The sequence below is a fragment of the Cavia porcellus genome, unplaced genomic scaffold (genome assembly GCF_034190915.1).
Source record: "Cavia porcellus strain 051 isolate PalLab524CR breed Dunkin Hartley unplaced genomic scaffold, mCavPor4.1 scaffold_23, whole genome shotgun sequence".
In the NCBI taxonomy this organism is placed as follows: domain Eukaryota; kingdom Metazoa; phylum Chordata; class Mammalia; order Rodentia; family Caviidae; genus Cavia; species Cavia porcellus.
Genome location: NW_026947506.1, coordinates 17,307,042 through 17,332,380, shown reverse-complemented (window position 1 = coordinate 17,332,380; position 25,339 = coordinate 17,307,042). Strand labels below are relative to the sequence as shown.

The 25,339-nt window shown below is 39.2% G+C and overlaps 1 protein-coding gene across 1 annotated transcript in view; it reads left to right on the top strand.

Annotated features, from left to right (window-relative positions):
- The window catches only part of LOC100713932 (zinc finger protein 124-like), a 105,886-nt gene that overhangs the window by 71,803 nt on the left and 8,744 nt on the right, over positions 1-25,339 (top strand). The window lies entirely within an intron of this gene.

Genomic DNA, 25,339 nt, shown 5'->3' with positions numbered 1-25,339 from the left:
AGAGTAATTGTAAACTACATGAAAGAACTCACACTGGAGAGAAACCTTATGTATGTAAGCAATGTGGGAAAGCTTTCACTACACAGGCAAGTTTTAAAGTACATGACAGATGTCACACTGGTGAGAAACCTTATGTATGTAAGCAATGTGGGAAAGCTTTCAGTACACACAGTAGTTATAAAAGACATGAAACATCTCACACTGGTGATAAAGCATATGTATGTAAGCAGTGTAGAAAAGCTTTCAGTACACAGTGGTATTGTAAACTACATGAAAGATCTCACACTGAAAAGAAACCTTATGTATGTAAGCAATGTGGAAAAGCTTTCAGTACACAGGCGTATTGTAAACTACATGAAATCTCTCACACTGGAGAGAAACCTTATGTATGTAAGCAATGTGGGAAAGCTTTCACTACAAAGTCAAATTGTAAAGCACATGACATATGTCACACTGGTGAGAAACCTTATGTATGTAAGCAATGTGGGAAAGCTTTCAGTACACAGGGGTGTTGTAAACTACATGAAATATCTCACACTGGAGAGAAACCATATGTATGTAATCAATGTGGGAAAGCTTTCAATAGACAGAAGAGTTGTAAAAGACATGAAAGAACACACACTGGTGACAAACCTTATATACGTAAGCATTGAGGCAAAGCTTTCATACACAGGAGTATTGTAAACTACATGAAAGATCTCACTGGTGAGAAAGCTTATGTATGTAAGCAATATGGAAAAGTTTTCAGTACAGAGTTATTGTAAACTACATGAAAGATCTCACACTAGAGAGAAACTTTATGTATGTAAGCAATGTGGGAAAGCTTTCAGTACACAGAAATTGTAAACTACATGAAAGATGTTATACTGGAGAGAAAGATTATATATGTAAGCAGTGTGGAAAACCATTGATCACACATAAATATTAATATGAAAGAATTCATACTGCAGAGAAATCCTATGTATGTAGGAATGTGGGGAAGGTTTCAGCAGAAAGAGTCATTGTCAGAGACATAAAAAAACTCAAAATGAAAAGAAACTACACGTGTGCAATTTTTTAAGTCTTTCAGTACACATAATTATTGTAAAATAAATGAAATAAGCCACAGTGTAAAAACCCTATGTATGCAAGCAGTGTAGAAAATGATTTTTTCATTAAACAGACATTAAAACTCATTAGGGAGAAACCCTATGTCCATAAACAATGTGGAAAAAGATTCAGTGCACACAAGTCCATTACCATATATATTTTATATCAAATCCAAAAGGATCACTAGGAAGAAACTATATGTGTAAGACTATTTTAAAACCCTGTTAAGATGTTTCAGTTGGTGAAATTCTGTAGAAATAATACCATAGTATTTTATGTCAGTGTTGCCTTAGATATGTTCCAAATAAATCAAATTCCAGGTGATTTATTTGGAACAAATACATACATTATGTGGTTTATAATGCATCACATATGTACATTATTAATGTACAGTGTTTAAAAATATTGAGTTGCCACAATGAGGAATTTCTATCTGAGTGTCTGTGCTTAATCCATAATGTCTTAATTAAGCATGGTTGATAAAACTATTTTTTTCCTTTCAAGTACCATTAGAATTTGTGCTGTTTTCATTTTATCCTCAAGTTTGGGAAGAATAGGCTATTAAATATCTTAATTTTGTAACTTTTGCTATTAGAGTTTTGCACTATTTTGCTTTTCAATTACTGTGTGGGTTTTCTATATTCTATGTAAAAAATGATATTTTTAATTTGATGCTATATTTTCTATTGATATCTATTTTCAAAGATTTGTCAACGTGAGTTTTTGACACAGTTAGTCATGTTCACACAACTTGTAGATTAGCAAATTTTGTTTTTTATATGACAGGGTTCCTGCTTGTATACCATCAGTACTGTATACTGCATCATGTACATATATTGCGTACTTTTATTTCAATGCATTCATTTCCATGAAGTTTTATTTTTTCTTGTAAATCTTCTGTTTACATTGCAATGGCTTAATTTGTTTCACTGGTAGTTTCTTAAACATAGATACCAAACATAAACCATACTGCTCAGTATTTTTCATTGCCAGAACCCCACTGTTGGAGAATTCAAGATATCAGAACTAAGGTATTGGACTTTGAAAACTGACTGGGGCAATCAAGGACATGGAAACAATCAGAGAAGTTTATAACAACGTTGAAATGAGACAGAACTTATGAATCCTGTAAGAACAAGATGACACAAATTCTTCACGGTACATAGTTGTAAATCTTACCTCTAGCAAAACAGCAACATATAGCTACAGGGGAAGAGGGGGGAACTTTAGCAAGATTCATCTCAATGTCCCATTTCACCACATGACCATAACTTGTCTTTATAGGAAATCATTATTTACAGTCATCTGTCCAGAATATGTATATTGTTATATCAACCATAACAACACTTTGAATGGAATGCTCATCATCTGTGGAACTTTTCTCAGGAGCATGGTCACTACTGAATATTATGAGATTAATGCCTTTATTCTATTCCCTAATGCACTGATGCCAAAATATTTTTGGTAATTATTGTTTTTACATAGGAAGCTAAAATACTGGCACCAAGAAAAATGAAACTCCTCACATACATCAATCAACTTATTAAAAACAGAAATGTCTGAAATTTTTATTTATCCTGTGTTCTTGACCATTTTAGGATACATTACTATGATGATATTTTTCATCGATTGTTAAGGTTAATCATCTAGTTTTTTTTTTTTTTTTTTTTTTTTTAATTTTTAAAGAGGGTAAAATTAAACAGAAAGAACAGATCACAAAGTAACAATGTAAGAAACACAGATTCCAAAGCAGGACAACTGGAGATCTTCACTGTCTATAATATTGTCTCTTATATTCTTCCAAATATTTGTCCAGATTTTCACATAGAATGAACTCATACAAAACAAAATAGTATGAAACGGATCAGAACCCGATGATGAAAGTATTTTAGGTCTTCAAGACCAAAAAATCAGGAAGTCAATAATGGCTGCGATAATGTCTCTCATTCTTTTCAAAATAGATGTTCATACTTTCATGTATGTTGAAATTAAATGAAATAAAACAGAATAAAATCAGTCTGAACAAAAGGTAATAGTATTCCTGGATTTCACATCATGATGCTATAGAATCAGCACTGGGTATCTTAGTGTCTCTTCAAAGTAGCTCTTTCATTTCATCGTGCATTATATTAACGATTTTCATCAGGTTTTTAGAAGTTGTATGCACGCATGAGTCTCTACACATATACCTATCTTTTCTGTATTACAGGGAAAGCAAAACAAACCCAGACACTACAAAACAAATTCACAAAATAACATGAAATGAAAAAGACATATAAACAATAGGAAAGAGCCCAGAACACTGACAAGTATAGGCCTTAAAAACAAGGTGTTATGGGCAAAACTAGGGTTTTTATTTAACATGATGATCTTCAAGAGTTCCTTAGATAGCTATACAATAATATGTACAAATCTCCAATTCCTATGAATGTTAACTATTTTGTTCCAAGAACTTATGGTGTTTGCAGCGCAGTCATGTAAGCTATCATAAGTGTTTCTCTTTACTTTTTCATTATTTTCCCCTTTAAGCATATTGTTTTCCTTTCATTGTGATCATTCCGATTTTTGTATTTTATATACTCTTAACATTTCTTACACTAGGGAGACTAAGGTATTTAGATATGTGACTTTGATTTATTTCTCTTATGAGTATGGCCTCTACTTGCATCTGTTTACTTATGAACTTTTCAATGTTATCATTCTTTATAGCAGAGTAGTACTCCATTTTATAAAATTTCACATCATTAATCCATTCCTCAGTTGATGGGCATTTAGATTGTTTCCAAGACGTGGCTATTACAAATTGTGTTGCTATAAACTTGGATGCACATATACAATTGTGGTATAATGTTGTCAGTTGTTCTGGGAATATGCCCAGAAGTGGGAGAGCTGGGTCAAATGGGACTTCCTAACCCAAGTTTTTGAGGAACCTCCAAACTGACCTCCACAGTAGTTGCACCACTGTACACTCCCAAAAACAGTGCAGAGGAGTTCCTTTTTACACTCAACCTCTCCAGCAGTTTTTGTTCGTAGTTTTCTTAATCCTGGCCATTCTTTCTGCAGTGAGATGGAACCTTTGTGTTTTTTAAGGAACAGTGATGCTTGACATTTCTTATGTATTAATTTGTCATTTGAATTTCTTCATCTGAGAACTGTATATTCATTTCAGATGCCCATTTTTGGAACGGGTCTTTGAATTTTGGGGATCTCATTTTTTAAAAATTCTTTATATGTTCTAGACAGAAGTCCTTTGTCTGAGGGATCATTCACTAGGATTGTTTTCCAATTTGTGGGTTTTCTTTTGGCCATGTGGAGATTTCTTTCAGTATGAAATCCCCATTAATGATTTTGTGAGGTATTCTGTGTGCAGTTTGATTCTTGTTTATGAATTCACTACATATCCCTGTGTCTTTAAGATTTCTACCTAATTTGTCTTCCAACAAATTTAATGTATCTGTTTTAATATTTAGATCTTTGATCCATTTTGACTTTAGTACACGGTGATAGGCATGGTTCTAATTTTAGTTTTACTCATATGGAGAGCCCATTTTCCATCAACATTTATTAAAGAGTCTATCTTCCAGTGGATATGTTTGGCCCCTTTATCAAAGATAATGTGGCTGAATATGAATGTTATTGTAGTTGTATCTTCTACTCTATTCCATTGATCTTCAGGGCTTTTTATTCTAGTACCGTACTGATTTTATTACAGTACCTTTGTAGTATAATTTCAGGTCAGGGATTGTGATGTCTCCTGCCTTGTCTTTGTTGCTTAGAAATGTCTTAGCTTGTTTAGTTCTCATCTGGTTCCAGATGAAGTTTAGGAGTGATTTCTGTAGATCTCTGCAGTATACTAGTGGAATTTTGATTAGAATTGCATTAAGTCTGTGTAATAATTTTTGGAGAATGGACATTTTCACAATGTCTATTCTTCCTACCCATGAACAGGAATTTCTTTCCATTTTTGGAGGTCCTTTTTGATTTCTTTTTCCAGGGTATGATAATTTTCCTGAATAGGTCTTTTCCCTATTTCATTTTTTGTTGGATGCTATTATAAAGGGTGTGGCTTCTCTTATTTCTCTCTCTGTTGGTTTGTTGTTAGTGTATGGAAATGCTATTGATTTTTGATTGTTTACTTTTTATCCAGCTACATTACTGAATTTATTTATTATACCTAGGAATTTTTGAATGGAGTTTTAGGGGTCTTCTGTCATGTCATCTACAAATAGTGATAAGTTAACTTCTTCTGTTAATATCTTTAGTCCTTTTATTTCTCTCTCCTGTCTAATTGCTCTCACTGGTATAAACAGCACTATATGGAATAGCAGTGGTGTTAATGGACATCCTTGACTTGTTCATGATGTTAGGATAAAGGCTTTTAATATCTAGCCATGTAATACGATGCTGGCTGTTGGGTTGTCATATATGGCTTTTATCATATTGAGGTAAAGACTATATTCCATCTTTCTGTAAGGTTTTATCATAAATAAGTTTTGGACCATATCAAAAGCTTTTTCTCCATCTGTAGAAATTATTATGTAGTTATTATGTTTGACTCTGTTGATATGGTGGATTAGATTTTTTGATTTGAATATGTTGAACCATTCCTTCATTCCTGGGATGAATCTCACTTGGTCATGGTTTATAATATTCTTGTTGATTTACTGCCTTCTTTTAGCCAACTTTAATGAGCATTTTTGCATCTATGTTCATTAGGGAAATTGGTCTGTAGTTCTCTTTTTTGTTTGGATCTTTCATAGGTTTTATAATTAGAATAATGTTTTCTTCCAGGAATGAGTTAGGGAACATTGCTTCCCTTTCAGTGTCATTGAAGAGTTTCAAGGTTATTGGCATTAAATCTTTGGATTTCTTGTAGAATTCCACAGTGAATGTCTGTGTAACTAGGCTTTTCTTTTTTGGTAAAGATTTAATTACATTTTCAATATCATTAATTGAAATTGGGTTATTCAGAAGTTTTACTTCTTGTTGAGTCAGCTTTGGTATTTCATATGTTTCTAGTAATCTGTCCATTTCTTTCAGTCTATGAGCTTCCTTTTGGGTTAGATGGATTTCCTTTATGCAGCGTATGGTTGGATGTTGATTCATGATCCATTCTGCCAGTCTGTATCTTTCAATTGGTGAATTTAGGCCATTTACGTTAATGGTTATAACTGATACAGATTAGTTTACTTCTCATATTTTCTCTTTCTGCTGTTGATTGTGTACATTTCCACTCTGTTTAATTGTTTACCTTGCTTAGAGGTAAACCCAGAATAAAACCATTCCAACTAATAAATGAAAAAAATTATAAGGCTTCAGAGCAATATAATGGAGAGTCATGATTACACATACTTTCATGTATTCTTACTATTTCTTATAGTAGGGAAACTCCTCAGCATTTATACATGTGCATTTGATTTATTTCACTTATGAGTATGGTATCAAGCTGTGCCCATTTATTTATAAATATCTTAATGTGATCATTCTTTATAGCTGAGAAGTACTCCATTGTATAAAAACATCACATCTTTTTTATCCATTCCTCAGGTTATGGACACTTCGGTTGTTTCCAAGATCTGGCTCTTACAAATTGTACTGGCATAAACATAGGTGCACATATATCACAATGGTATGATGTTTTCAGTTCTTCTGGGAATATGCCTAGAAATGGAATAGGTGCAACAAATGGGACTTTCAATCCCAGCTTTTTCAGAAATCTCCAAACTGATCTCTGTAATGGTTGCACCAGTATACACAGTATACACTCCCAACAGTGCAGGAAAGTTCCTTTTTCCCCACAGCCTCTCCAGCATTTGTTATTGGTAGTTTTCTTGATCCTGGCCATTCTTTCAGGAGTGAGATGGAATCTCAGTGTGGTTTGAATTTTTCATTTCCCTAATGGCTAATAATGATGAACATTTATTCATGTATTTATTTGCCATTTGTATTTCTTTATCTGAGAATTGTGTATTCATGTCAGATGCCCATTTTTGGATTGGATCTTTGAATAGCCTTCACTTCTTTACCCAAGCCTTAGAAAATGATCTTGAAAGCATAAATGTACAACCTAATGTACTCATTTAATACATAGATGACCTTCATCTCTGCTCCTCTTCCTGTGCCACAACACAACACACAGCTGTTTTACTCAACTTTCTCTGTAGTGAAATATATAAGCTCTCTTGCTCCAAAGCTCAAATCACACCACCAAATGTCAAACATTTAGGCTCCATGCTGACTCTCATCACACGGTCCATAACCTATGAGCATAAGACTCTCCTTCATGATGTATACACTTGAGTCACCAAACAATGAAAGCTATTCTTAGGTCTATCAAACATTTTTGCCTATGGATTGCCAACTTTGCTTGCCCATACCACTATACCAGGCATATAAAAGGCCTACTTCCAACCCCCCCATCATAATTAGTACTCCCTTCAAAAGCTTAAAAGGCTCTCCTTAGATAGCCTACACTTACACTTCCTAATCCTCATATTCTTTTTATTCTATCCACTAAAACAGAAAAAGATTATGCAGTGGTAGTACTGGGACACAATAAAGAACCTCATTCCAGTCAATATCCTACCCCTCAAAACATTTAGATGTACTGTTAGAGGACGGCCTTCCTGACTTCAGGCAATAGCATCAACAGCCATCCTGACACAAGAAGGCAAAAGTTAAATTAGGGCAGACAGTCACAGTCTATTCACACTATTGAGTCAATCTAATTTCTCCCAAGACACTTCAAGCTCTAATGATCCTATCATAGCTACAAAAAACTAAATTTAATAAAACTCCCATTATCACAGTCTCAAACAGCAACACCTTCAATCCAGCCACCCTACTGCCCACTCCAACAAATACGGAGATACATTCTCTATAGTACTGCAAAGATGTTCTCCAGTTAACTCATACTTACTTCCCACATATACATGATTCTCCTCTCTACTGCCACTGATACCTGGTTTTCAGATGATCATTCAACCAACACCACTGCACAAAAAGTGATATTCTACAGTTAATAGGTCAAAAGTGATAGAGGCAAACCACTACTTCCAGGATCTTCCTCACAAAAGACAAAAATCATTTCCTTGATCTAAGCACTGTAACTATCAAGAGATAAAATTATTAACATATGTACTACTCCAGGTTATTATTCCCAGGCTTGGACTTCCACAAAATATACAATCTGACAATAGCCTGGCCTGCATTTCTCAGTATCTGCTAAAAGCTATATAAAACATATCATGTATGGTTCTTAAGAAAAATCAAATAGACAAACGGGCTCATCAAAATGCACCTAACGAAACTTATTCTACAATGACATTATATATGACTGAAGCACCTACCACCTCTAGCCCCTACAAATCTCCAAGCTTTTTACAGATCCCCTACTTAGTTAAACCCCTTTGAATTTATCTACAGTATATCATTTGTCTTACAAAACTGGCCTTGACCTTCTAGTCTTCCACTTTTGGCTGATTACATTCTGGTTCTCTTGCTTCTCTGACACCTTCAACAATGTGCAGATCTTTGTTTCCCTCAACTCTCTGAGGGACACACACCAGATCCTTCTGTATCTCAAAGAGACTTAATCTGTATTAAAATTCCTAAGCCCACATGCTTAATTCCAACTCCTCAGTGTAAGTAAAATGAACCTCACCTGGTGTATATTGTCACTCCAACTGCAGTAAGTGTAGAGGGATTCCCATGCTCTTTTCACATCATGCACATGAAGAAATATCAACCGCTGCCCAGTAACCTCAATCCCAAACACAGTAAAGGGACTTTGTGCACCTCACAGCCAGTAGTTCCCACCTGTCTCCCGTTAACACAACAGAAATACTGATGCTTTGCTACTCTACCTAGTTTTTGTCCTATATATGTCTCTATACGTCTCCTCTCCCTCACAGGTGCTCTAACACTTTACCCTCCAAAATTTCTCTAAAGACTTACATTTATTACACTTTTCATATTAATAATCTTACTGGTTACATTCCTCAATTGTCTTAGCCAAAATGACAGGCTTCCCCCTTTAACTCAATCCATTCCTTCAGCTCACCTTACAACACTCAGACATCCCAAAATATCAATTCTACATGTCAAACATGGGGGAGTAGTTGGTCCTTCCCACATAACCATTACTCAAGAAAATTAGACTTTAGGACCTCTAATACTTGATTTCACTTGGAATGCACTAATGATTAAAGGTGACAACCTCTGTATGCAACCTATCCCCCTCAATTGCTCCTCTTCCCTAAAAATCCAAACTATGCACCATATTTTGACCATTCCAGTTTTCATTGTCTCCACTGAAGATTTGAGACTATAGGGTAATAATCTTCAATTTTGGCCAAATCAAGATGACTATATCTGCATAAACAACTACCACATGTATATTTGGGACAAATGTCTTACCTTTTCACATAAAAAATATAGAAACATTTCGACTACTACCTTGCAGGCAAACATGGGGCTCTCATTTGTATGTCATGTCTGCCTCTAAACCCATATTTATAACTCTCCACAAACAACTGCTCTCCATTACACAAGTCCTCACATCTCAACACTTAAACACACTCCCCACTTTTAAGAGACATATATCTCACAAACTCTCACACATAGCAACTTTTAAACTCTTTTCAACTTTTACATGCTTTAAATTTCTCAGACACTAGCTGTTGGCTATGTCTACTCAATCAACAAAGAATCTCCATATGACATCTCTGATAAAATGAACCAGTGTCTATTACAACAAAAACCTCAAACTAAAGTGGTGGAGCCACTTACAATTGCCCCATCACAAATATGGCCTGTAGACATAACTTATATATACAACCCTGAAAATTCACAGAATGTTCCTCAGGTAAAAAACCTAACCTTCCACAATATATACATACTAAAGACACAAAAATAGCCAAACAACCTGTCCCTCAAGTGGAAAATTTTTTGCTTATGGACATGGGGGCTGCACATGTCTTACCTCCCTATGGTAGGAATCATCCACAGTGGTTGTGATAGCACCAAAAGTCACTTTACATAATCAATCACAAATTCTACACCATCTACAAGCCCTATTTTATCACACTATGAATGGCAATTGTACATATTATGAGTGGGTTAAATATATTTTCTTTCATCAATCTGGTAGCAAAGAGATTAAAAACCAGTCTAATATAGTACTATTGGGTATCACATGACTTGAGAACAGTGATAAAATCAGTCTCCCAAAATGTTAATTCACTTGAAGGTCAAATAAAAACTCACTGAACAAGATAGTTCTCTAGTAAGGAAAGGAACTCAATATTATCACAGAAGAAAAAGGGGAGTTCTATGCCTCTTCATGTTGGGAGAAGAATGCTGCTATTTGGTTAATGAACTGGGTATAGTAAAGACCAGGTAAAAACTCAAAAAATTGGCAGCTAATATATAAAACAGACATCACTTTTCAAAATCTACTTCCTGATCATCATGGTGGGGCTCCCTAGACATATGGGCCCTCATCTTAATGCCCATTATGGGTCCCCTAATTGCTATAATAATTATTTGCATTTTTCCCACTGACTTCAAGTTCCTCTCATGGTTTGTCCAAACCAAAATACAGGTGTTCACTAACAAAGAAATCCTACTACTGAGTGACATCTTTACCTCACAAATTCCAATGGGATTCTTGGATCCCATTCCGTTCTGCCCTATACCCCAATAATGCCTATCTCTTCACAGGAAGCAGTCAGAGAGACTCCAGGGTGCACACTAACACCTTGTGGTGTGCACACTAACACAAAGTGATGGGAATGATAAATACCCGCAATTATCATTGTGGCAGTTCCAAATTGTGCCATGATTATGCATAAATCCTTCTTCCCAGAAGGCCCTATGGCCTTATCCTTCTAAAAGTTCTTTCCAAAGCTCGTGTGTAAAGATTTACCCAATTCCCTGCACTCTCACAAAACAAATCCACCCACATCAGTCTCTGGAGGCCTACCATCATAAGATCCCATATCTAGCAGAGCTTGCGCTCTGTGTGCAGAGGGCCCTACATGCTAATTTGCGATGACACTGTCTGTGCCCTTATTAAATGTTCAGATCCCAAAATCAAACAACCCAGGTAAAAACCATTGCAATTAATGAGTGAACACATTATATGGATTCAAACCAATATGATTGGGGATCATTATTACCACATATTTTATGTATTCTTATCATTTCTTACACTAGGGAAGCTATTCGGCATTTATACATGTGAGTTCGATTTATTTCACTTATGAATATAGTCTCAAGTTGCATCCATTTATTTATAAATGTCTCAATGTGATCAATCTTTATAGCTGAGTAGTACTCCATTGTATACAAATACCACAACTTTTTTATCCATTCCTCATTTGATGGACACTTAGGTTGTTTCCAAGATCTGGCTATTATAAATTGTGCTGCTATAAACATGGGTGCACATATATCACTGTGGTATGATGCTTTCAGTTCTTCTGGGAATATGCCTAGAAGTGGAATAGATGGGTCAAAAGGGGCTTCCAGTCCCAGCTTTTTGAGAAATCTCCAGACTGACCTCCACAATGGTTGTACTAGTCTACACTCCCCCCAGCAGTGTAGGAGAGTTCCTTTTTCCCCACAGCCTCTCCAGCATTTGTTGTGGTTGGTTTTCTTGATCTTGGCCATTCTTTAAGGAGCGAGATGGTATCTCAGTGTGGTTTTAATTTGCATTTCTCTAATGTCTAATGATGATGAACATTTTTTCCTATATTTATTTGCTATTTGTATTTCTTCATCTGAGAATTTTTTATTCATCTCAGATACATACTTTTGGATTGGATCTTGAATTTTGGGGGTCTGATTTTTTAAAATTATTTATATGTTTTAGACAGACGTCCTTTGTCTGAGGCTCAGTTCACTAAGGTTTTTTCCCAGTTTGTGGATTTTCTTTTCACTATGCTAGAGATATCTTTTAATGTGCAGAAAATTTTTAAAAGAGATGATCCCAGTTATTGACTCTGGGAAATATTTTCCATGCGGTTTGAGTCCTGTTCATGAATTCTCTACCTACCCCTATGTCTTCAAGGATTTTGCCCAATATGTCTTCCAATAGATTTAGTGTTTCTGTTTTAATATTTAGATCTTTGATCCATTTAGATTTTATTTTAGTACAAGGTGATAGGCATGGGTCTAGTTTTAGTTTTTGGCATATGGAAAGCCAGTTTTTCGAACACTATTTATTAAAGAGACTGTCGTTCTTCCAGTGAACATGTTTGGCCCCTTTAGTGAAGATAAGGTGGTTGAGTGTGTTTGTAGTTGTGGTTGTGTCTTCTAATCTATTCCACTGATCTTTGGCTCTGTTTTGGTTCCAGTACCATGTTGATTTTACTATGGTGCTTTGTAGTATAACTTCAATTCTGAGATTGTGATAGCTCCTGCCTTGCCTTTGCTGCTTAGAACTGTCATTGCTATTCTAGGTCTCCTCTCCCTTCAGGTGAATTTTAGGAGTAATTTCTCAAGTTTTATGAGGTATGTTGATGGTACTTTTATCAGGATTATATTGAATCTGTATAAAAGTTTTGGAAGAATTGCCATTTTCACAGTATTTATTCTTCCTCTCTATGAGCAAAGGATGTTTTTCCATTTTCTGAGATCATCTTCATTTTTCACTATATCATAATTTTCCACGTATAGGTCTTTCACTACTTTTGTGAGAGTGATTCCTAAATATTTCATTTTTTGATAATGTAAAGGGTTTGCCTTCTCTTATTTCTTTCTCTGTGACTTTGTTTTTAGTGTATAGGAATGCTATTGATTTTTGAGTATTGATTTTATAGCCAGTTACATTACTGAATTTATTTATTATATCTAGGAGTCTTTCAATGGAGTTTTGAGGGTCTTCTCTATAGAGTATCATGTCACCTGCAAATAATGATAGCTTTACTTCTTCTTTTCCTACCTTACGCCTTTTATTGCTCTCTCTTGTCTAATTTCTTTGGCCAGTATTTCCAATTGTATATTAAATAGCAGTGGTGATAAGGGACATCCTTGACTTGTTCCAGATTTTAAAAATTAAAGACATTCAATTTTGGGCCATTTAGTATGATATTGGCTGTTGGTTTGTCATAGATGACCTTTATTTTATTGAGGTAAAGACCATGAATTCTAATTTTCTGCAAGGTTCTTATCATAAGTGAATGTTGGATCTTATCAAAAGCTTTTTCTGCATCTATATAAATGATCATTTGATTCTTACTTTTGTCTTAATTGATATGGTTTATTACATTTATTGATTTATGAATATTGAATGATCTCTACATGCCTAGGATGAATCCCACTTGGTCATGGTGTACGATCCTCTTGATGATTTGTTGCATCCTATTTGCCAATATTTTATTGAGGATTTTTGCATGTGTGTTCATTAGGGAGATTGGTCTGCAGTTTTCTTTTTCAGTTGGGTCCTTCTCAGGTTTTGGTAGTAGAGTAATATTTTTTTCTAGGAACAATTTAGGAAGGATTGCTTTCCTTTCAATTTCATTGAAGATTATGAGGATTGTTGGCATTAGGTCTTCTTTGTATTTCTTGTAGAATTCTGCAGTGAATCCATCTGTGCCTGGAATCTTCTTTGTATGTAAAGATTTCATTTTGTTCTTGATTTCAATAATACAAATTGGGTTATTCAGAAATTTTCCATCTTTATTATCTAGCTTTCACACTTGGTATGCTTCTAGGAATCTATTTCCTCTGTGTTATCAAACCTTTGAGAGTAGAGGTTTTCAAAATAGGTGTTGATGATTTTTCTATTATTATAGGGTCTGTAGTGATTTCTCCTCTTTCATTCCTTATTGTATGAATTTGAGCTTTTTCTTCCTTTTTAAAAATAAGGTTGACTAGGGGTTTGTCAATTTTATTTATTCTTTCAAAGAACCAGCTCTTTGAATCATTAATTTTTTGGATTGTTTTCTTTTAGTCTCTATTGCATTGATTTCTGCTCTGATTTTTATTATTTCTTCTCTTTTTTTGGCTTTGGGTTTGACTTGCTCTTCTTTTTCTAGATGTTTGCGGTGTAACATTAGGTTATTTATTTGTATTCATTATGATTTCCTGATGTTTGAACTCAGTACAATAAATTTTCCTCTGAGGACAGCTTTCATTGCATCCCACAGATTCAGGCAAGTTGTATTGGAGCTTTCATTTGTTTGTAGGTATTGTTTAATTTCTTCTTTAATTTTCTCTGTGACCCACTGATTACTCAAGAGTGTGTTATTCAGTTTCCATGTGTTTGTGGGAATTTTGCAGTATCTTTTATCATTAATTTGTAATTTCATAGTGCTATGGTCTGATAACATGCAAGGGTTAATTTCAACCCTTTTGCATTTATTTAAATATATTTTGTGAGTTAATGTATGATCTATTTTAGATAATGACCCATGTTTTGCTGAGAAGAATGTTTATTCTGCTGTTGTTGAGTGGAATCCTCTGTATATGTCTATTAAGTCCATTTGTTCACAGGTGCAATTCAGTTATTTTATTTCTTTGCTAATTTTCTGTCTGATTAATCTGTCCATTGGTGTCAATGGTGTGTTAAGATCTCCTGTTAGAATTGTGTTACTTTTAATTCGGCTTTTCATTTCTGTTAGTACTTGTTTTGTGTAGCTGGGTGCTCTGGTATTTGGTTCATATATATTTAAGATTGTTATCTCTTCTTCTTGGAGTTTTCCCCTAACCAGTATCTTTATCCCTTCTGATCATTATTGGCAGAATTTCCACCCCCACTTTTTTTGGGTTCCTGTTGCATGAAGTATTGTTTTCCATCCTTTGACTTTCAGTCTGTGCATATCCTTTTGGGTTAGATGTGTTTCTTGTAGACAGCACATGGTTGGAGTTTGTTTCTTGATCTGATCCGACCTGTGGATCAATCCATGGGTCTCACCTGGAGCAGGGATCGGGGATGGGGGAAGGGCAAGAGAAAAGAGAGACCCGAGACTTGGCAGGATTCCATTCAAGTCTCATTTATTTTTAAAATGGCTACAACTTATATAGGGTGGGGGTGGGCCAAAGGCAGGAAGAAGGCTTAATCTGATAGGTCATCATCACATCCAGTTATATGATGTAAGCAGGAGAGGATTATGGGTAATGTAGGCAGGCTGAAACAGGAAGTTCTCTTGTCATGTGCATTGCAAGCAAGGGGAGGATCAGGGGAAATGTAGGCTGACACACAAAATGCTCTCAGGCAAGAGGGGCAGGGCAGCTGTAGCTATTTGAAGCTGCTCCCTACATCTCCTCCCTTATTATTATTTATATTTTAGGGAACATGGCAGGCCCTTTGAGGACAGTGCCTGTCTTGGGTCAAGGACTCCTCATATGAACCTGATCGAGCCTTACCCGTCATGGGCCTGTAGGACAGCTGTTGGTCCTGGACCTGTCTTAGGTGTCCGATTGGCATTACATATGTGTCCTAGTTGCTTGTCTCCGACTGCCTGTCCAGTGCCTCAGGGCATTTGGGCCACAGCATCATGTGGGCCGTCGGTGGGTGTTTTTTCCCGATAAGTTTGTTGTTCTGCCATTTCCAACCGATGGTAATATACCTGAATGGGCTTTGCCATAAATGTGTCAACCTTGTTATTAACGTTATTAATGAGTGTCATGATCCTCTGGAAAATACAAGGTCCTACAGTAAGCAGCAACAGCAAGACAGCTAGGGGTCCCAAGAGGGGGAAGAGACCCCCCCACATGGAGGAAAAGGTGGTTGCTCCGATGCACTCCTTTTCTCTCTCTTTGAGGCGCTCTCTCAGTTTACTCATGGACTCTTTGACTACTCCCGAGTGGTCAGCATAAAAACAACACTCTTCCTTGAGGGCTGCACATAAGCCACCCTCCTGCATAAATAGGAGGTCTAGTCCTCTTCTATTTTGCAGGACTACCTCAGATAGAGACATCAGGGATGCCTGTAGAGCTGTCACAGATGCTTCTATTTCTTTTAAATCCTGATCCACTGCTGCCTGTAATTGAGCTAGATGCTTATTTCCCAACACTAGAGCCGTGGTCCCTGTCCCTCTTCCTGTTGCTACTCCTAATCCTAGTAACACAGCTAAGGTGAGTGTCACAGGTTCTCTCTTAAATATATAGCTGATCTGCGATGCCTGGAGGTAGTAGTCTCCTGGGTAGAAGGTTATGCAAGGAAGAACCTGTACAAGAACACAAAAATCTGCAGACTTGTTAAAAACAGCAGTTGCTATACAGGGTGAGAGGCCAAAATTGCAGGCCCAGGACCTTCCTGGGGGTGGAATGAGGTAATTATTTGGCTTGAATTTGGAATGAAGCTGGGCACAGAGTTGTGCTGCCAGTGCTGGTGGATGGCTGGAGTCCCCAAGACAAGTTCCTCTACCTGAGACATCAGGGAGAGTCAGCTTGTGGTGATTGTCCCAGTCACAGGCAGATGAGCTAGAAGAACTGACAAAGGTTAAATTGAGGGCCTTTCCTTCATAATATGGGGGAGGAGCAGCCAAGCATAACCAACATGATTGGGTGAGATTAGGTTGGGTATGATTTAAAGCCATGTATGCTCCTTTAATCAAACTGAATAGGTTAGAATGTGAATATTGAGGGGCAGGTACATGATCTGTCTGGTGTAGCAGAGCTTGAGAAACCGTTATGGTTGAGGGACTTACTGTGGTTATTTGAACAGTAGTAACAGGATCTGTAGTGGGCTGATTGTATTTTGGATTAGGATAATATTTTGGCTTTAGAGCAAAGTTTGGGCCTATGGGCACAAATGAAGTCTGTAGGGGAACCTTTTTTATGAGAATAAGACTTCCCCTGTCTTTACCTGACTCATAAACTCGAAGTCCCCAGGTGCATCCTGTCAGCCAACCTGGGTCCTCAGGAGTGGTGACAGTGACGTTTAGGACCTGACAGGATCTTTGATTGGCCAGTGGGTAGTCACCTAGGCTGCACCCCGGCGGCCCCCATGTCAGTTCAAGGTGTTTATTGGGGAAGGCAGGTTGCCACCCTGTTGCAGCTGTTTCACAGCCCCAATAAGCACAAAAATATTCTCCCAGAGAATTACAATATGATCTGCCCCTGGTTGCTGTGGGACAAAAGTAAAAATGATTTTGTTTGGGACATTGGAGCCCTGGAAAGAACCAACAGGGTGTGGGCGCAAACCATGGACTTCCTGATCCTATCCAAGTCGAAACCTTTTCTTCATCGTTCCAGCAGCTAAGATCCCATTTCCAGGGTTGATGGGGGTTGCTGTCCATTAGATGTAGTTGTGTCACAAGTCCAACGATGATCCATAAGGTTTTGACAAGTCGCACCATCTGTAAGAGAACACAGGGAATTGTGCCTCAGGAAGAGATTTTATTCCTGTGCGTCACATTGGTCCTCGATGAGGAACTGTCTATTTGTTTTATAAGCTGTTCAGGGAGCCATCTAGCTCCTTTTTCCTGTTTGGAATAAATGCATACAGAGCCTCGTCCCCAGATGAGGACTGGGTCTGGACCATTCCAAGTGTTGGTCAGGGGATCTCTCCAGAGAACAGATGCATATTGTGTGGCTGTCTGTGTGTGCCAGAAGTGAGATGCTGCAGAGTAGCCTAAGGCATCCAGGGATAGAAAATTCAAAATAAAAAGAGCATGTGAAAGAATATTTTTAGGAGAACCTTGGGTTGGATACCAGGTTCCTCCCTTTACCTTGTCTATGGTAGATTTGAGGGAATGATGTGCACGCTCAACAATGCCTTGTCCTTGAGGATTGTAAGATATATCCATGGTATGGAGAATATTAAGGCACTTACAAAATTTGGCAAAAGAGGTACTAGTATAGCCTGATCCATTTTCCGTTTTGAGTTGTTGAGGACATCCCAGAACTGAGAGAGCTGATAGCATATGGGCTATAATACGTTTAGTAGCCTCTCCAGTCTGGAGTGTGGTGAAGATGAAACCACTGTATGTATCAACACTTACATGTATATATTTTAGGTTGCCAAATTCATTAAAGTGAGTGACATCCATCTGCCACAAGGCATTGGGGATCAAACCTCTCGGGTTGACTCCCAGATGCTGAACAGGCAAATGAACAGCACAAGAGGGGCTGTTTTTTACAATTTGTCTGGCTTGTTCCTGAGTAATTTTGTGGAGGAGGCAGAGGGTCTGGGCATTGAGATGGTGTAGCTGATGAGCCTGTTGGGCCTCAGATATCTTGGAGTCATCTATAGGCCCAGAGTTGGCCATGAATACCTATGCCTGTGTGGCAATATCAGCCAAGTGATTTCCCTGTGCAAGGGGACCTGGGAGGCTAGAGTGAGCTCATAAGTAGCCAATGAAAAACTTATGACTACAAAGCCGAATCATGTCCTGTAATTGTTTTAATAGGTCTGTAGCTGGGGAGGCATGGCTTATGGTTGCAACAGTTTCTAGTAATGGAACAGACTGAGAGAGGTAGGCACTATTGGTGTACAAATTGAAGGGTTGGTTAGGATAAGCAGTGAAAACTGCAAGAATGGCCTGTAATTCAGCTAGCTGTGTGGAAGAGGTGGTTGTCTGAAGGGTGAAAACATTGTCTTGGCCTACATAAGCAGCCTTGCCAGAGGAGGAGCCATCAGTAAAAAACACTAGGGCACCAGAAAGGGGCTGTTAAGCTGTAATTTTGGGGAATACAAATGGATGACGGTTAGCAAAATCAACTAACTTATCTGGAGGGTAATGGTTATCAATGGTTCCTAAGAAGGAGGCTATAGCAATAGGCCATGCCTCAGTGGTCTGGAGTAACCAGTCCACTTGATCTTTGGTGAAGGGTTGAATGATAATATCTGGTTCCTTTCCATAATAACATTTTCCTAGCCTTCTGCCTTGAATTATTAGGTCAGAGACTGCTTGGTAGTAAGGCAATAATACTCTCTTTGGGGAAACTGGCAGATGAAGCCACATAAGAGGAGCCTGTTGCCAAAATACTGCTGTGGGAGAAAGTTTTGTATTAAAAATGAGATAATGGAGTGGCCTATTATAATCTATGAATGAGACAGTTTGTCGAGCAATAGCCTCTTCTACTGTATGGAGTGTTTTTCTAGCATTAGGTGTAAGCTCTCTAGGGGAAGTTGGGTCAATGTCTCCTCGGAGGATCTCATAAAGGGGTTGTAGGTCATGTTTGGTCAATTTTAAATAGGGCAAAAGCCAATTAATATCACCCAGAAGCTTTTGAAAATGATTAAGTGTCTTAAGGCCATCAAGCCTTAGCTGATGCTTTGGAGAAAACACCTGAGTGCCTTGTAACTGAAAACCCAAATATGTATATGGGTCAGTGAGCTGGACCTTGTCAGGGGCTATTTGAAGCCCAGCCTTTTGTAAGGCAGCTTGTAATGCCTGGTAACACTGTAAAGTTTGGTCCTGACTCTCTCCCGCCAAGAGGATATCGTCCATATAATGGGATATATATATATATATATATATATATATATATATATATATAGCCAATGATCTCTAACTGGCTCTATTGCAGCAGCTACAAAAGACTGGCATAGCGTTGGAGAGTTAGCCATACCTTGTGGTAAGACTCGCCATTGAAATCTCTGCATAGGGGCTCTAAAATTAATTGATGGAAGACTGAAGGCAAAACGCTTTTGGTCATTTGGATGTAAAGGACTAGAAAAAAAGCAATCTTTAAGATCAATGACAATTTTAAAAAATCCCAGAGGAATGGCACTGGGTGAAGGGAGGCCTGGCTGCAGGTGTCCCATTAAGACCAAGGTCTTATTTATTGCCCTAAGATCTTGTAGCAGCCTCCATTTCCCTGACTTCTTTCGAATAACAAAGATAGGTGTGTTGCAAGGGGAATCACTGAGGACAATGTGGCCTGCATCTAACTGGTCCTGCACCAGCTGCTGTGCGGCTGTAAGCTTTTCAGAGGTAAAGGGCCACTGATCGACCCAAACAGGTTTGTCTGACAACCAAGTAATCTCTTTTGCATGGGCCGCAGGAATGTCAATGACCCCTATTGAAAATGGCCTAGGCCTGCTTTAGAGGGGTTTGGAGTTGGGGAAATAGGGACTTTAATGCTTGAGCCCTGTTTGCCTAAGCCTTGATTAGGAAGGAAGCCCTGAGTGAGCATTTGTTTGGTGACTACAGCATTGGGACTGCCCATCATCATTCCCATTTGAGTTAGCAAATCTCTGCCCCACAAGTTAAGGGGCAGCCCTTCTACAATATAGGGCTGTATGTGCCCCTGATTGTTCTCACTATCTTTCCAGGTAAGTAGACTGGCACTACGTTGTGGATTTTTAGATTGTCCAATCCCTTGTAAATGCATCATAGTGGTTTCTAAGGGCCATGTGGGAGGCCAGTCTTCCTTTCTAATGACTGTTACATCAGCACCTGTATCTATGAGCCCTGAGAAACTTTTCCCATTAAGCAATAAAGCCATAAGGGGTTTATCTTTGGAAATGAACTGAGCCCAGTATATATGTGAGGATCCAAGGGAAGAATTTCCCCTGTAGGAAGCCACAGCTGCATTAGAAGTTTGAACTAAAGGCAGTAGCACCAACTGAGCAATACATTGTCCTTGGCTAATGGAAACTATGCCAGAGATAGAGGATATCATGACAACAATTTTGCCAGTATAGTCGTTATCTATGACTCCTGGAACAACTTGTAACCCTTTCAATATTGTGCTGCCGCGTCCAAGAACTAACCCACAAGTGTCCTTGGGAAGAGGGCCATAAATCCCTGTGGGGATGGCTTGTACTCCCATGTCGGGAGCTAATACTGCATCGGAGGTGGAACAGAGGTCCAGTCATGCACTTCCTGGCATGGTGCGGAGGAGGTTTGAAATGGATTGTTTTGTGCCTGGTCATGTTGTGTCAGGTTGTTTTGTTGTGGGACAAATCTTATAGCCCCGGAGGTCTGTCTGAGGTTGGGGGTCTGGGGCTGACCCCGAATCCCGTTTCCCTGCCGGGGGAGGGGATTGCCACCTGCATCTGTCTTTGACCTGCATTCATTAGCCCAATGATATCCCCTTCTGCATTTTGGGCATAGACTTGTGGGTTTTGGCCTTGAATTATTGTACTGAGACTTTTGGGCCACAGGGCAGTCTCTGGCAAAATGGCCTGTCTGATCACATTTAAAGCATTTGCCATTATTTGTTTTCCCTCCTTGCTTGTGTGCGAGGAAGATTTCTTTTACAGCTGTAGCCATAGCTAAACCTTGATGATAGGTGGGGCCTATGTCAGCACACAAGCAAATATAACCCAAAAGGTCCTCTTTTTTTCTATAGGGTTTGATAGCAGCCTGGCAGGCAGGAAGAGCATTTTCATAAGCCAGTTGCCTAATAAGGCCAGTGTTATCTTTGGCGGTGCTGAAGAGACACTCAGTTTCCTGTAAGAGGCAATCAACAAAATGAGAAAAGTGTTCCTCAGGTTTTTGTTTTATTTTTGTCAGGGAAGAAGCAGCTCCACCAGAGGGGAGCCTTTGCCATGCTCTGCTTGCTGCCAGGGTGATCTGAGCAAAAAGACCTGCCTCATATCGCATTTGGGGTTGTTGTGTGGCATATCGGCCTGTTCCCATCAGCATGGGAAGGGTGTAATGATTTTTCCTGTTACTATTGTCTTTAGCTTCACATTGATCTTGGAATTCTACCTTCCAGAGCAGATAGTTGCCCCCTGAAAGTGTAGCTCTGGCTAAATCTCTCCAATCATTAGGCGTAATCCAGCCTTGGGTTAAGGAATCTAAGACTGAAAGGGTGAAGGCTGCCATGGGACCATATTGAGATACTGCTTTTTAAAATTCTTTTAGGGCAGATACTGGGAATGGTGCATGGTCCCTATTGGCTCTCAGTGCTAGGGCCGGTTGGTCTGTGTCTGTATCACTGCTATGCGAGTCAGAGTCATTTTCTTCCTCACTATTATCAGTTTCTATACCTTGTCTCTGTAGACGTGGTGGCTGTCTTTTTTTATTTCCCCTTGTTGTGGTAGTGGCCTGTATTTTATCTCTTTCATGTTCCTGACTTGAGGATTGAGTCCCACGTCTAGTTCACCTCCTTTGTCTCCCCCTTTCCCTAATTGATTTAATGTCGCCCTCTTGTGGACTGGCACCACCTTGGGTGGGTTGAGTTGTCTCCCTACCATTGTGTAAGTTATCGCCACTCACGCCAGGTTGGGCAACTTCTGTTACAGGAAACAATAAGGGATGTGTTACTCTCAAGGCCTCTGTTTTGGGAGGGCAGGCAGTTTCTGTAACTGGGAACATCATTGTGGGCAGACCACCTGGCGACCCTGAGATAGGCGTTATCTTAGGGAGTGGCAGGCCCGTGACAGCCATCATTCTAGGGGGGTTTGCATGCAATGTTTGGAGCTCTAAGGAAAGCCTTTGTATATCTTTAGTCATCTGAACCTGCTGTTGTAAATCATGAAATTGTTCCTCTAATGAGAGAAGGGCAGAAGACGGACCAGGCGGTCGCTGAAGACCGGTGGGTAGTTCTGCAGCAACAGGAGCCATAACCCGGGGGGAATGGTATTGGGCTGCCTCTTCTGCTAATTGTCACCAATCAACTTCCTGGCCATTGGAAAGGTCAGGGTAAATAGGGCGGTATGGAGGAGGGACTGTGGCAGCGCCATTTTGAGGACCCTCCTGGTCTCCAGACAAAGGGAGTGTCGGCACATCACCATCTTGAACAGGCTCTGGGATCTCAAGGACAACAGAGCTGGGAGGGCTGGGTGCCTTAGATAAGACCGGTGGTGGTGGAGTACAATTGCGGGAGGCAGCTAACGCAGCCTCACCCTGGGCAAGCATCTCCGTGAGCTGGGGATCTGTGTGACGTTGTGCCAGCAGCTCAGAGATTAAAGTCCAATATGAAAAAGCAGTTACAGGGATCTTTTTTGGACCAAAAACTTCATAATAGTCTTTAAGAGCATCTCCTACTCCATTGCACCTGTTTAAATTAATGGTACCCTCTAGAGGGAACCATGGACACAGTGAATGTATAAACTGAAAGAACTTTATTAGTTCCTTTGTCTTAACCTTAATCCCTCTAGTCTTGAGTGCCTCCCTGAGGCCAGTCATGAACGATTCATGCTCACTGAGTGCTTGTCCCATGCTAATGCTGTTCACCTACCGTGATTCAGGCGAGACGTAAGGTGGCCTTCTGCACAGATCACAGGAACAATGTCCTTGAATCAGTCACACTGGCCAGTGCTTTACTCCTGTGACCGGTCCCGCGTCATTATCCCTCGTGCCAGGTGGGGTCCCTTCGTGGTCGCCACTTGATCCGACCTGCGGATCAATCCATGGGTCTCACCTGGAGAGGGGATCGGGGATGGGGGAAGGGCAAGAGAAAAGAGATACCCGAGACTTGGCGGGATTCCATTCAAGTCTCGTTTATTTTTAAAATGGCTACAACTTATATAGGGTGGGGGCGGGCCAAAGGCAGGAAGAAGGCTTAATCTAATAGTCCGGTTATATGATGTAAGCAGGAGAGGATTATGGGTAATGTAGGCAGGCTGAAACAGGAAGTTTGCTTGTCATGTGCATTGCAAGCAAGGGGAGGATCATGGGAAATGTAGACTGACACACAAAATGCCCTCAGGCAGGAGGGGCAGGGCAGCAGCAGCTATTCGAAGCTGCTACCTACATTGATCCATTATGCTAGTCTTTTTGTTTTAATTGGTGCATTGAGACCATTTTCATTTATGGTTATAACTGTTATAGGTTGATTTATTGTTGACATGTTATCTTTCTGTTCTGTTTAACTGTCTGCTTTGTTTAGTGGTTTTTTCCTAAGTGTATCTAGGCTGTCTTTCAGTATTCTTTGCAGGGTTGGCTGGATGATCATGTAGTTTTTCAGCTGTTCTTTGTCATGGAAGTATCCCATTTCTCCATCTATTTTCAAGGACAGTTTTGCAGGGTACATCAGTCTAGGTTGGAAATCATTTTCCTTTAGGATCTGAAATACTTCACTCCATGATCTTCTTGACTTTATTGTTTGTGCTGAGAAGTCTGCTGTGGTTCTGACAGGTTTGCCTTTATAGGTGATCTGTCTTTTCTCTCTGACAGCTTATAATATTCTAGTCTTTTGTTCGATTTCTGGGATGGCCATTATTACGTGTCTGGGTGTAGTTTTATTTTGGTTATGGCTATTTGGAGCTCTATATGCTTCACTGATCTTGATATCAGTTTCCAATCTCATGTTTGGGAAATTTTCAGCTATTACTTCTCTAAATGTCCTCTTGATATCCTTTATGTTGTCCCCTTCTTTTTCATTTATCCCTATCAACCTTATGTTGTTCTGCTTTGCATCATTTTGCAGGTGTTGAATTGATATTTCCTTATTTCTTGTTATTTTTAAAAGATCTTTCCTTTCCTGTTTGCTAGCTGCAATCTTGTCTTTGAGGTCAGATTTTATCTTCACATTCTTTGAGGCGGTTTTTACAACTTCCAGTGGAGTTTTTGATTTCCTGTATATCTCTTTGCATATGCTTTATGTATTCTGTTTGTTTCTTATTTTGTTCATCCAGAGATTCTATGTTTTTGTTTGGGTCCTCCAATTTTTTACCTGTGTCTTCTTTAGATATGTTCAGCATCGCCTTAATTTCTTTTATCATTTCTTCTTTTACCCAAGAGATTATTTCTCGTTTGAATTCCTTTAAGGCTTCCCAGAGTTGCTTCTTTATTTCAGTTACTATTACTTCAGGTATTTCAGGGATGTGGCATATATTTTCTTCTATGCATGTGGTTCCTAGGCTTTCTTGGGATGGGCTGGATATTTGAGATTGCATTTGGGTCTTTTGTTTTGTCATTTTCCTATGTTTTTGAGCTTCAAGTGGTGTTCCAAGTGAGACAGAGAAGTCAGCCAGGCTGGGACTGGTTCTGTGGCTTGGCTGGACTCACTGTTACTCGCAGGAAGCCATGGTCTGCACCCCAGACAAGTGAGAGAGTTCTGCCAGGCTGGGATGTGATTCCTTGCCCCCTCCTTACTCACTGATCCCAACAGGAAGCTGTGGCCTGGCCTCCATGCAAGGGAGAGAGTTCTGCCAGGCTGAGACAGGGTTCCCTGTCCCCTCTTGACTCACTGATCCCAACAAGAAGCCACAGCCTGGCCCCCACGCAAGGGAGAGAGTTTTGCCAGGCTAGGACAGGTTTCCTGCCCCCTCCCGACCCACTGATCCCAACGGGAAGCCAGGGCCTCGCCTCCAGGCAAGGAAAGAGTTCTGCCGGCCTGGGATGGGGTTCTCCACCTCCGCTGGACTTACCAGTTCTGACAGGTAACCAGTTTG